Below are 13531 nucleotides of genomic sequence, written 5' to 3' on the forward strand. Positions count from 1 at the left end.
TTTTTGTTTTTTATTTTTATTTACTAGAAAATCTATAGAAGCCATTCATAATAAATTATATAGATTTTCAAGAATCAATAAAAAGTCTGTTGCTAAAATCAATGGTTTTAAGAAATCAATAGCAGTCTATCAACTTTTTAAAAAGTCTGTGGACTTTTCAAAAAAAGCCTATCATTTAAAAAAGTCTTCCCAAATCCAAATACAATACACCCCCTGTAGTAGAGGAATGAAAGCAGGGGCGGATCCAGCCATGTTTGGGTTGGGCTCAAGCCCCACCAAGCTTTTTGGGCCCAAAAAAAATAAATTAGGTTAATTAATTAATTAAATTTTTTTTGGAATGGTTCTTTCCTCTCAAGCCCCACCGAAGTCGGGGTTGGAGCCCTAAACCCGAACACAGCAACCCAACTGCGCCGTTTCTGACTCCCTCCGTGTCTCCGTCTCTGCCGTTTCTGACTCTCTCCGTCCTCGCCTCTCCGGTCTCCCGTCTCCGAGCTTCAGGTATCTCTCTCTCCGTCTTCTTCTTCTTCTTAATCTGATTGAATCATGAATCACCCATTTGAAATTGAAATTGAAATTGAATTCCTCAAGAGTAATGAAATTGTGTGTATGAATGTATCCTGATAATCTGAATATGTTGGTCTGGCCCAGATTGGAGCTACTTTCATTGCTTGATTTGCTTCGGTCAATCTCGACCAGATGACCACGGACCACCTCAATGAAAATTGAAATCGTAAGTTATTTCTTTTTGTAGAATTCTAGTTGTTGAATGTTGAATTGAAGATGTGTTGATGAGATATATATTTATATAGATTATATAATATTTGTGCTATTGCCGATTTACCGATTATATTTACACCTTACAATGAGATTGGCTATTTACAATGCTATTTCGATAATTGTATATTTGTAGATTGGCATAATGGCCGATATAAGTGTTATCTATGTGATATATGTGGCATAATGGCCGATATAAATGTTATTTATGTGGCAATTGGCATTGCTCTCTGTAATTTTAGGTGATATAATTGTGTGAACTATATATGTGTTATCTAATATAAGTTGTCTCAATTTTGTTATATTGATTGCACGTTTATTTTATTGTTGAGTTTGTTCTTTAATTTTGTATACGCATTTGAGGGGTAAGGCTCATTATGTCCTCCGCTGACTAGGTGTATATTTTTTTTCAATTAATAAAATTCTCTCGCACCGTCGAGATTCTCTACTATTTAAAAATTTCCTTTATTAAGAAGTTCAAGCCCCGCCGAGCTTGTAATCCTGGATCTACCCCTAAATGAAAGTGTTAGCTACCCAAACCAAGTTTGCTCCTTTTCCATGATAAACTTGGAGGATGAACTTGCTTATTTGCTTTTGGTTGTCGAGCTACCAAACTGGCCTTTAGGGTTCAGTCTTCAATCATTTGTACTTCTGGCTTTTGATTATTTTGGAATTTTTTTAATTCTATGTTACCTGAAACTATGTCCCCATTTTGTGAAATTTTGAGGCCGTTTCTGTTTATTCGTGTTAAGCAAGTTGTCGTTGTTCTATGAAATTGGTTATTGAAATTTTGATGTGCCATGGTCTGTAATTGCTTAGAATTGCCCATCATGTGTTTGCTGAAATGGTTCTATTAAAAAAGCACATGCATATGCAAAGTGTATAACAGAGTTAACTTTATTCTTTCCGGATTGTTAAGTGCATTATTTTGTTTTGTGGAAGATACTTTTGTTGCTGGACTGCTGGCACATTTTGTGACATTGATTACCTTAAGTTTATGAGTAACTATATAGGGGAATTGAACTTAGCTATAAAGGTTTTAGGTTTTCGTTTTGTTTTGTTGGGGTATTCGTTTGATTTAGGTACTTTGCTAAAACATAAATTAGTTAGTCTTAGTATGAGACTGGTTTAATGTGTTATTGTGATTCCTGTTCTGATTAGTGTTTCCAAGTAGATGTGGTGAATGGTGGTTCTGTATATCACGTATAATTGTTACTTTCATAATTTTGTTTATTTACATCTTGATTTTGGATGCTGGTGGTTGTCTCCTAGGTTATGGACCATCAGATAGCAATGACTCAAACCCTAAACCCTTCATTTTCAGTTTCTCATTTATATCAGAGTCAAATATATTGCCTCCTCAATTTACACCTTTCAAATACCAAACTTCATTTTGTGTTCAAATTTCAATGTGAAGATACAGATCCTAATCGTTTATTATTGCTTTACCAGAAACTATGGCTTTTTATTGTCAACTGTTTTCTTTGAAGGTGCAAACTTGATTTCATGTCCTTAGTAGGTTCTTTGAATTTCTTTTATTTCCTGTATTTGGTTAGGTTTGCTGTAATGAGTTTTTGATTATGGTGCTTCATTTTTCTTTTTTAAAACGAAATTCTTTCTCTTATGCAGTATTATCAATTGAATTCAGAAAGTGATGTATTTGATTGTATACACTATGCCAAAAAAGCAATCAGACGACAGAGGAGATCTGTCGTCTGATGAAAAAAATTTATGTTGTCTAGTACGGTGCCGTCTCTTGGGGCATCAGACGACAGATTTCCTCTGTCGTCTTATTTATCAGACAACAGAAATTTGTTAGGTCTTCTGTTGTCTGATGAAATCAAGACATGTGCTAACTGTTTGTACTAGTGAATTCAAACGACAGATAAATGTCGTGTGATCTGGAAACAAATAACAGTTCCTTATAATTTGTATGATCTAATGCTTATTCCAAAGACAGAAAAATGGTCATTTCTGTGGTTTGAATGCACCAAAGTAGAAGATATGAAATCCTATCTGTTGTCTGAATGGAATTATAATAACAGTTTAATGTTGTTTTATTCAAATTCCAATAACAGTTAACTGTTATTAGCATTCAGCTCAGATTACATTTATCTATCGTCTTTAGTAGCCTACAATAACATTTGTCTGTTGTTTTAGTGCACAAGTAACAACATATTTTTTCTTGTATCTGTTGTTCTTAGACATGTCCAACAACATATTTGGATTTCATTTTGTTGTTGCTTTTTATTTCAAACAACAATTTTCTGTTGTTTGAGTGCACAAGTAACAACATATTTTTTCTTGTTTCTATTGTTCTTAGATATGTCCAACAACATATTTGGATTTCATTTTGTTGTTGCTTTCTAATTCAGATGACATTTGTATTCTCGTTGTGCCACAATTATGTAAATCTGGAAACTACCCAATGCATTCATCAAATATGGAATCCATTCATAAAAATACCAACATTCATAATGGAGCTAAACTTAGTAAACATCAGTTCAATAACCCATAGCAGTTGGCATGATCAACAAATGGAACCCAAAAAACACTGATATCTCATACTATTGATCATGTTTGGTGAAGGCAGATTTGAACTTGAAGCAACTCTGGCAGATCAGCACATCTTGGTGCAGCAAAACACACACTGGATATTGCTTCTTTCAAGTGTAGGGGGCACTCCTTATATCAGATCAAAGTTTAATTCTTAAATATCTAAAGATTGGGAAGTAATCAATAGCCTCCAAAAAGCAACAAAATTTACAGCAACTGAAACCATGGTTAAATCGACCATGCGGCAATGATTAATGATACCACATCTGTCCTGCAGAGTAAAAAGTAAATCAATATTTCTGCTACAGAGACTTTTGAAGATCAAAGCAATTATCCCATATATGCCACAGCGTAATCTTCTGTTAACCTTTTAGAACAAGATCACACCATATAATGCACAACTGAACAAAAAGCATGCTAGCTGAAAACAATGGTATTTGAAATCTCCCTTGTAAAACAAAGAGCGCCATTCTAAAATAGAAATTAAATTTCAAACAGCACTAAACAGCGGTATATATTGCCATAGGTAAAAACAATTTTAGGATGATTTTGAAGGCCTCTAGTCAATTGATGACCCCAAAGTAACAACCAATGCAAATCCAGAATCTCGTCCTTGAGAAGCTAAAAACAGAAGTTGTAATTTTAGTGTGAAGGAAGAAACATAGCAATAATCTTCTAAAGTTGAGGAGTGCAGGCTATGCAGCAAACAATAATGTCAGTAATTGCTCCTTGTGTCTATTTAGAAGGTAAAGATTAACAAGTTGAAGATAATTTGATTAAAAAGTTGAAGATAATATGATCATGTATGCATTGTATCCATATATGCTAGTGTTAATCAGCTCAAAAAGGTACTATATATGCATTAGGTGATTTTTTTTTCCTCCAAAGCAAAAGAGAAAGTTCATTGACGTTGTCTTTGATGGTTGTTATACATGGATGAGCTACCATCGAAATGCATTTGTTTTTTCCAATATATATATGATAAAAATTTCATTATGTTTTTCCTAGTTGGGACGTATTTCGGGATCTCCTGCAAGTGTGGTGTTCACTCCCATTTTTTCTCACATTACTCAATTTTTGACATGTTTGAAACATCAAAATATCATTATGAATGGAGTTGGAAAATTTATAGAATAGCATTAATCAATTACAGTTTTAATTATTCTTTGACTAATATCTAAACTTGGGATTATCAACTTCTACGGTTGTCTATGAAAAAGTTCTTAACCTCCTTAAGCATCAAAATTCTAAGAGAGGTAGAAAGAAATAGTACCAGCAGTATCCCAGAGACCCAGATTCACAGTCTGCCCATCAACCAAAACATTAGCACTGAAGTTGTCAAATACAGTTGGAACATAATCCTGTCAAGAAAAAGAAAAAGTGAATGAAAACAGAAAGAACAAAGATCCTTCAGGAATTAAAACAATGAAGAAAACAACAATAAGGGAAAAGACATGAAGGAAAGAAACACAGTGCCATTAACAGAAATGACAGGACTGGGATTTATATGGGAGTTGAAGGTGAGAAACTTTATACAGTAGGAAAAGTGTTGCTAGTGTAAGAGATGAGAAGGCAAGTCTTTCCAACAGCACCATCTCCAACTGTGACACTGGATATTGAAAAAGCAGAGAGCAGATATTTTGACAAATTCTCTTTTCAGTGTGCCACATAAGTTTACTAGTCAAACATATAACAAAGATGTTTAAGTACAAGTATTCAATTGCCCCCCTACTATATATATATATATATATATATATATATATATATATATTAATCTTAGTGCATTTGCAAGATTTGTGTCATCAAGATCATAACATTTTCTTTGGATATTCCAGCATGTATTCAAATAACTCTCTAAACTGACTATTGTAATTAAGGGTATATAACACCAGAATAATACCTTTAAAATCCTAAACCCCCAAATCTTCATCCCAAAGGAATATGTAATCATATCCTAAACCCCCAAATCTTCATCCCAAAGGAATATGTAATCATAAATGGACACAACATCTGGATGTAGAAATCGTTTTGCAAACCACCTACAAAGACCCAAAAAGAAGAGAAATGAGAAAATCCAAGAACAGCAAAAGTAGGACCTGCTCTTTGATAACTCCAACTGTAAGAGGAGACAAATTGCATTATTTTTAGATACATTACCACATTTCACCAAGATGATTCACACTTGAAATATTCAGACTGCTGCTAAACTTCAGATAAAACTAATATATATAAAGAATAAAAAGAATAGTTGCTTAATGCCAGAGAATTTCACAGAATCATGTTGCAACTGCTAACATACCACTTTGTTTGGTTGTGGGCAACTATGTGTATGGCCTGGTTACTCCACTCAAGATCCCACCACCCTTTAACATTCCCATCATAATGGAATAGTATAATCGTAAAGTTTTCTGGAAGAAACTGAAATTGGTAAATTTAGGTCAAGCATGTCTCTTGATAGCATTTTAAACAGTGTAGAAAAATCTATTACCTTTTGCACAATATCATCAACACTATGTTTCTGCTTAATACCAGCTGCATAGCCAGTAAATTGTGATTGCTTAATCAACCTGAATCATTATAACCACCCCAAAATCAAAGAAGTGTCATCATCAGCACAATAATTACAATAAAGAAATTTCTGTTTATCCATTAAAGCCTACCAATCTAGCAATTATCTACTGGTGTTCAATTAAAGAGAGTACGCAGACATGCAAGAAAAAACATAAAAACAAGACAATTAGAGTATTACCGTTAACTTTGAACTAGTCAGCCATAAAGGCCTCTAGATCCGACCTAGCTTGTATTATGCCACGAGGCAAACCGTCCAACTTTCTGGAGCTCAAAAGAATTTCCTGAAGGCAAGCATCAGAAGCACCTTAGAATATAATGAAGACAGACATACATCCAACATCTGATCGACATCCAAGAATTGTAATTGGTCTAGTTATTGCAGTGATTTGATATATAAGTCAATGATGAATAACTAATGAAGCCTTACTTTAAGGTGTTACAAAACACAGATGAAACGAAGCAAGAAAAATTGATTTGCATACAAGGATTTGAGCATTTACCTGATTAAAGGGATGCATTCTTTCTTCCATCCAATTCAGCAATGCTATAACAAGCAACAACACAAATCTGAATCCCTGAATTCATAAACCACAGCACCAAATCCATAAATTCAAAAACAACAAATTTCACTACCAAGACAAAACCCGAACACCTTAATCTATTTCAATATCCCCCAACCCAAATCAAAGAAAGACACCTAACAACTAAATGGAATTTTAGGAAACCCCAAATCAATTTCCAAAAAAAACCCTAAAATAGAAGATTGAACCCAACCAAAAATCCATGCTCGCATAAAATCTCCTTGATAAAGATTGTAGACTTAAAAATTCTATTGCTAATTTCACAAAGAAACTCATATAAAACAACAAAATCGCAACAGCCATACCTAAAAGTTAACAATGTTTTCCGCTACGATACTCAAACTTTTCCTGCAAAAGCAACATAAGAACAAACATAAATTACAAACCAAGCTAAAGTAGACAGGAAGACCCACCTTACCAAATGAAAGTGAGCAGAAATACCATAATACAGAAAGCAGTGACCATAATACCATAACACTTTCTAAATCTTACGTTTATCTGTCTGCAACATCCATTGCACACAAAGGTTTTCAATAGGCTTTGAACTTTCTCAAAGTTATTGCACCCATTCAAGCCATAAAACGTAGAAGCCAAAATCTAAAAAACATAAGAACCTACATACCGAGATTACCTTTTAATTCAAATATTGCAGCCGCTATTGCAGTGTTGGGCTCCAAGATCCGCAAACATAAACTGATAAAGACACCCAAATTTGCCCAAATCCGCACTGTAATCATGAGAAGAAGAAAGAATCGCAAAAACATTAACTCAGAACAAAAACAAAAGCAAAAAACTGAAAACCCAAACTTCTAGATGAAAATCTAATTTCGAAAATCCCTCACCTTGACACTGTTGAATAATTGATGATGCGAATTGATGGTCTGATATGATTTCCGAACACTCGATGCTTGGATAGTTGATGTCGCTCTACCTGGTTTTGGCTTACCAATAACCCAAACGAAAAAATAATAGTCAAGCCTCCTCTAATCTCCTGAGTCGCTGGTGGAGATCGAATTCCATTAAGCCAGACGCAAATGGAAACAGCAAGTATGTCGGGGTTGAGGGAGAGACTAGATTTGGGTAAGGATTCTCAGATTTGAGAGATGGCCGAGTTTTGAGAGATATCGATGGCTGAGTTTTCCTCGAGACACCGTGAGCTTCGAGTTTTTGGTTGATGAGAGAGTTTTAGACAGAGTTAATGTTTGTGGGAATGAAAAACACGAAGGTTTTGTGTTTTGCCAAAAGAGACTTAAAATCAAAACAGTCAAACTCACCTCATTCAGACAACACAATTTCTTAGATGTGTTGTCTGAATATCACCCATTGACTAGTCAGCTATAGAGTTTGGGCAATTGAGAGGGAAAAAACTTTAATTTGTTGGAGGGAAATCTAAAATTTTTGCTAGGGTTCATTTTAGAAAATTTCCATCTTTTCAGACAACACATAAGTGTTGTCTGAATCTAACCATATATTTGAAATGGAACAAGTATGGTTTCTCATTGTATTCAGACAACACATTTAATTTATGTGTCGTCTGAATGTCGTCTGAAAAACTCAAACGACAGAAAATGACCATTCTGTCATCTGAGCTCTGTTGTCTGATAGCATTTTTGGCATAGTGATAGATTCTTAAGATGACAATACTGCTTCTCAAAATTGCAAAGTTTGAGCATTTCTCAGTAATCGATTTGTCAAATTGTGTATATGTGTGTGACTTTAGATTTAAGATTCTTAATGGCAGGTCCCCTATATGTATTTTGGTTTGAGATAACATGTCTAATCACTTCTCCTTCCTTCAAATTGGTTTGAGATAACATGTCTAATCACTTCTGCTTCCTTATAACTGGTTTGAGATAATGCAGTGAGTCATTTAGCTGGTATTCCTTGAGCTGCAACTTTTGATTTGCCATAAACGTTTATTGGAGGAATTGGTTGGGATTGTTTTAATTGGGGTGTTACTTAATAATGGCCAATTAAGAAACCAGCCTTATGACAAATTTAGATCAACTATTTTTGTATCTTGCATTATTTACTATACAACTAATTGTAGACAATTAAGTCTTCTGAATTTTGATCAAATACGACTAAATGGATCAAACATATTTAAAATTTTGATATATTTGTTAGTTTATGATCATTTCAGAACCCCCAACATATTGCTTTCTTTGTTTGTTTTTCAATATAACAGTGTTCTTTAACGAAAAGTGCATATAACTTTTACTTACTAATATGGAGTAAGTAAAAGTTATATGTACTTTGTGTTGAGCATATTTGTTGAGCATTTTGTCCTCAATATGGAGGAATTTCAGCCTCAACATGTAAAAGAGATGTGATGTAACAGTTTACTAAGGGCAAAAATGAGCTTTTGAGTCTTGTTGAACATACTAAGGGCAAAAAAGAGATGGAAAAATTTGTTTGATTTCAGATGTTTGGTCATTGCGTCAGAAAATGAGTTACATGTCACTTACTGCACATTGCATTGATAGTCACTTACAAATCATATATTAGAAGAATAGTTGTCTTGACATATTTATAATAAAATATTTTCCATCTCTTTTAGAGCCACAGTCAATATATACTGTTTTTGTTTCTTTGCTTTTCGATAGCAAAAGCTCTAATTTTGAGCTGCATTCGTTTCTCTCCAATAGAATTCAAATTGTGTGAGAGTGCCATTTTGATCCTTGGCCATGAAACGAGGCTACTCAGAATCGTCCTCAATCGAGGTTCAAAGCCAACCCAGAAGGTAATATTTACATACCCTTTTGCTCCTTGGTTCAGATTTGTAAGCTTCATGTGGTAAAGTTTTGATCTTTTTGGTTAGTTTGAGGGGTTTTGGATCTGGGTCTTGTAGTTTTTTAGTCTGCTCTATATTGGGTTGCTGGGAAAGTGAGGGAAAGGGAGAAAGATGAAAGCTTTGAAGTGTTTTTCTGTTAATATTTTCGATTAGTGATTTATAGGTGTAGCATTGTTATGCTGATAACATCGAGCTGAGATTCTTAGTTTCCCACCTTGCATTGTTGGTAACTTAATTATCCAATTGGTACTCTTTATTGTTACTCCTTTTCTGAATCAACTACACTTTCTTGTTGTTAGAACAAAGCAAAAGAAAAAGGATATGTTAATAGACAAATGATGAAGAATCTGAATTTAAAAGCTTCATTTGTATTTCCTACAACACGTGCAATATGGTGAATGCAAGCATTTTGTTAGGGTTTTGTGTTAACCACAGTGTCATACATTGTGCTTTTAGAGGATTCAAATTTCTTGGAAGATGAGAGCACAAAGATTTTTGCACGAAAAGTGGCCGATCATTATAGTGCAAGGACAAATCAAACTCTGGAAGAACGAGAAGCTAGTCCGATCATCCATTTAAAAAAACTTAACAACTGGGTTGGTCTTTTAGTCCTCCATGTACTTGAATGGTATGATCACACTCTATACTTTTGTTGTTGATATGGTTCCTTCTCTTATCGAGCAGATTAAGAGTGTCTTAATTCAGCTCTATGCTCGCCGAGGAGATGCTGTTCTTGATCTTGCATGCGGCAAGGTATTGGTGGTCCATTTATCTCCCCCTCCCTTTTTGTTTCACTAAATAATTTCTAATATCTTATTTCGGTAGGGAGGTGATCTCATCAAATGGGACAAGGCCAAAATTGGGTACTATGTTGGTATTGATATTGCTGAAGGCTCTGTAAGTGCTGAAATCTTATTATAATTAACTCATTGGCTGACATTCTTTTTATAGATGATGTTTACAGTGATTGAATTATTTTTCATTGCCCATCTCTTCATCATAGTTTGTCTTTTTTTGTTTTTGAGTCCAGAATTTGATTGTAGAATAATTTTTCATTGTTTTGCCACGGCATTGCTGACATTTGTCTCAGAAGGTGTATATTTGTAATAATACTTGTAGATTTCTAGTTGGCATAAGTTAATAGCTATGATGAAGTATGTTGTATTCAGTTCTCTAGTTTGTGTCCTTGGTCAATATTGTAGAGTGCTTATTAGTTTCTGCTTTGGTGCGGTTTAAAAGTCTGTTTTTTTTGTGAAATAAGGAATGGGGTTGGGAGAACTATAACTTGTAGAAAATTCTAGTCATTAGTTTTAGTCATTAGGATGATAGTCAAATGATTTCTGGAGTCCTGAGTTGAGAAGTTCATAGAGGTGTTAACAGATCCTTATTGTTTAATATTAGAATTTGATCTTCCCCTCATGGAGGGTACTATTTTCTGAACTTTACTAATTTTGTTTGCTTGTTTGTTATTCACTTGTTTTCTTTTTTTGTCAACCTCATAATGTGCCAATACATCGCAGATCTCTTTGTAGCAGTAAATGATTTTAATTCTTCTCAGTACCACCCTTCCCAATTTCTTGTTTCCAAGTGTGGCATTTTGATTTCCTGAGGACAAACCAATAATTTATGACACCTCAGTGCTCAAGTCCTCATCAAGACATGCTGAAGCCTTTTTTATTTTTTATTTATTTTATATTTTTAAATGTGTCATTGACGATCTTATTATCATCCCTTAAACTGTTTACAGATAGAAGATTGTCGTACCCGTTACAATGGTGATGCTGATCATCATCAACGCCGTAAAAAGTTTACATTTCCTGCACGCCTTATCTGTGGAGACTGCTATGAGGTAATGGCTGTTTGCTAAACCAATATTTTTTCTCTAATGAGGTTGCCTATGCTTCACTCAGTCAACCATTAGCTATTAAGCAGTGTATGTGGACATGAATCCTAAGACTTGTTCTTTTCCCTATAAATATTAATGTCATGTTCATGTTTTCAGGTTCAACTGGATAAAGCCCTAGCAGATGATGCACCCTTTGATATTTGCAGTTGCCAGGTAATCTTTCATGCAACAATAGAATACATTTATATTTGCAACTAATTAAAATAGAAAGTGAGGATAGCCTTTGAAACGGAACCATCATAAGCCAAATCACATTTTATCGTGCAGTTTGCCTTGCATTATTCCTGGTCCACTGAAGCACGAGCACGGAGAGCCTTGGCTAATGTTTCAGCCTTACTTCGCCCAGGTGGAACTTTCATTGGAACAATGCCAGACGCTAATGTGATTATCAAAAAGCTGAGAGAAGGTAATTTCACACCTTAGAGCTTATGTTTTAGAGTGATGCTAAAGAAAGAAATGTTGCATCCATGGAAAAAGAAATCATGCTCTGGATTTAGAAATGGAACTCCTGAAGTTGAATGCAAGACATTTAGTTGAAAGGCCAAGAGGGAAGGCAGGGAGGCACATGGAAAGACCTGGTTGTGACTGGAGGATTGTTCTAACAAAAATCCGACTATTTCCTTTTCCTGTTATGTTCTGTATACTTCTGTTTAGTTATGTCTTACAAGCAAAATATTGTATATGATCACCTGATGAAGCTAATGGGAGCATTTTCTCCCTTGTATTTGCGCATAACATTTTTGAGTATCATACAAAATAATTTGTACATTTTTCCTTTTGGTCATTATTGATTGGTGAAGCTACTTTGTCTTTGATTGTTTAGCTGAAGGCTTATTCTTTGGAAATAGTGTCTACTGGATTTGACGAAGAATTTTTGGAAAAGGTATCTAAACTAATATTTCAATTATACGCTCTTTGATTTTCAATATTTAGTTCTTATCCAATCTGAGACATGATATTATAATTTTTTACCTTCTGCTCAGAAATTTAAGTCGTCAAGCCCCTTTGGTATCAAGTACAAGTTTCATCTTGAGGTATCTAACTTCTTTCTTTTTATCTCTTGCTAATTTTGGTTGTATATAAAATGTTATTCTAGATCATTATGTTTGAATTCTTTTCTTTGCAGGATGCTGCTGATTGCCCTGAATGGATCGTCCCTTTTCATGTATTCAAATCATTGGTAGAAGAGGTATAACTTCTTTTGAAATGGTTTTGATGTTTATCTCAAGAAAATGATCGTTATGCTGCTTAGCACATAAAAGAAGATTGAAGTGCATTCAGCTATTGACTTGCTTTTTAAGTCGGTTATAGTTCAAATTTGATGTTGTTGATACTTTAGGTGTTGCGCTCTCTTAGTCTTCTAATATGCATACAACTTTAAAATGTATTGACCTCTCGCAGTATGATATGGAGTTAATTTTTGTGAAGAACTCTCATGAATTTGTGCACGAGTATATGAAAAGACCCGAGTACGTAGAGTTAATGCGGAGGCTTGGTGCATTAGGTGATGGTAACCAATATCAGAGTATGTTCTTTACTCGTACTTGTTTGGCCCTTAACATTTATCACCATCATGATGTCTTAGATCAGTTTCGGTATTGATACATTTTTTGTTCTTGCTTTGTGATATCCAGGTACACTATCACAAGATGAATGGGAAGTAGCCTATTTGTACTTGTCATTTGTTTTGAGGAAGGTGAGTGCACATTGGTGCAAAATAACCAAATATAAATATAATTTTAGTTGCTGTCACCATTCTTATATGCATGTAACAATGAATCTGTGTTATTTTCAGCGGGGCCAACCTGATCGGACTCAACCAAATGGTAGAAGAGATAAAGGGAAGATGCATATATCAAAAGAGGACATGTTGAACATTGAACATTAGTATATTGTACAGCGAATATGTTCAAAGTTGAATATTAGGGTATTTGAACACTCACGTTCTTAATAATGATTGATTCAACAATGAATTTATCTGCACAAGAATGCTATGATCAGAGACACCACAGTTCAGTTTGATTCATTGCAATTGAGTTCTTTGTACATGCCGTAGTTGACTGATTCATTAAACGATAAGAAAATGAGTCAGCTGTCTGTGCGAGTCACCTTCTTTTAGGCTTCGCTGAACATGCTTTACACGTTAGTGACAACTCCAGCACTGCAAGAGGGGACTTTGATCGCGACAGGTTTGGGCATTTTGTCAGATACCAAAGAACTATTTAGATGCAATATGCAAAAGAAAAAACCAGAGTATTGGGTGTAATTGTAATCATGAGCATATGTAAATACACATCAGGATTGTATATAATAGAGGGGTTACAGGTTGTTCCATTTTGAAATATCATT

At 34.6% G+C, this 13531-nt stretch overlaps 1 long non-coding RNA gene and 1 pseudogene across 3 annotated transcripts; one reads left to right on the top strand and one right to left on the bottom strand.

Annotated features, from left to right (window-relative positions):
* Nucleotides 1–3216: 3216 nt before the first annotated feature.
* Nucleotides 3217–7184, bottom strand: LOC112198041. 3 transcript variants are annotated; one of them, XR_005804626.1, is made up of 9 exons: nucleotides 7114–7184; nucleotides 6788–6830; nucleotides 6402–6476; nucleotides 6080–6241; nucleotides 5819–5897; nucleotides 5630–5738; nucleotides 5231–5369; nucleotides 4604–4691; nucleotides 3217–3596 (listed from the first exon to the last, which is right to left on the bottom strand). It is a non-coding gene; the product is annotated as an uncharacterized LOC112198041 (long non-coding RNA). The 3 variants fall into 3 exon arrangements; XR_002935832.2 differs by having other exon boundaries at nucleotides 3217–3601; XR_002935833.2 differs by having other exon boundaries at nucleotides 3217–3601; nucleotides 5630–5748.
* A 1985-nt stretch (nucleotides 7185–9169) lies between these two features.
* Nucleotides 9170–13529, top strand: LOC112198032 (annotated as a pseudogene).
* The last annotated feature ends 2 nt before the right edge of the window (nucleotides 13530–13531 follow it).

Source organism: Rosa chinensis, chromosome 1, assembly GCF_002994745.2.
Source record: "Rosa chinensis cultivar Old Blush chromosome 1, RchiOBHm-V2, whole genome shotgun sequence".
Taxonomy (NCBI): Eukaryota; Viridiplantae; Streptophyta; class Magnoliopsida; order Rosales; family Rosaceae; genus Rosa; species Rosa chinensis.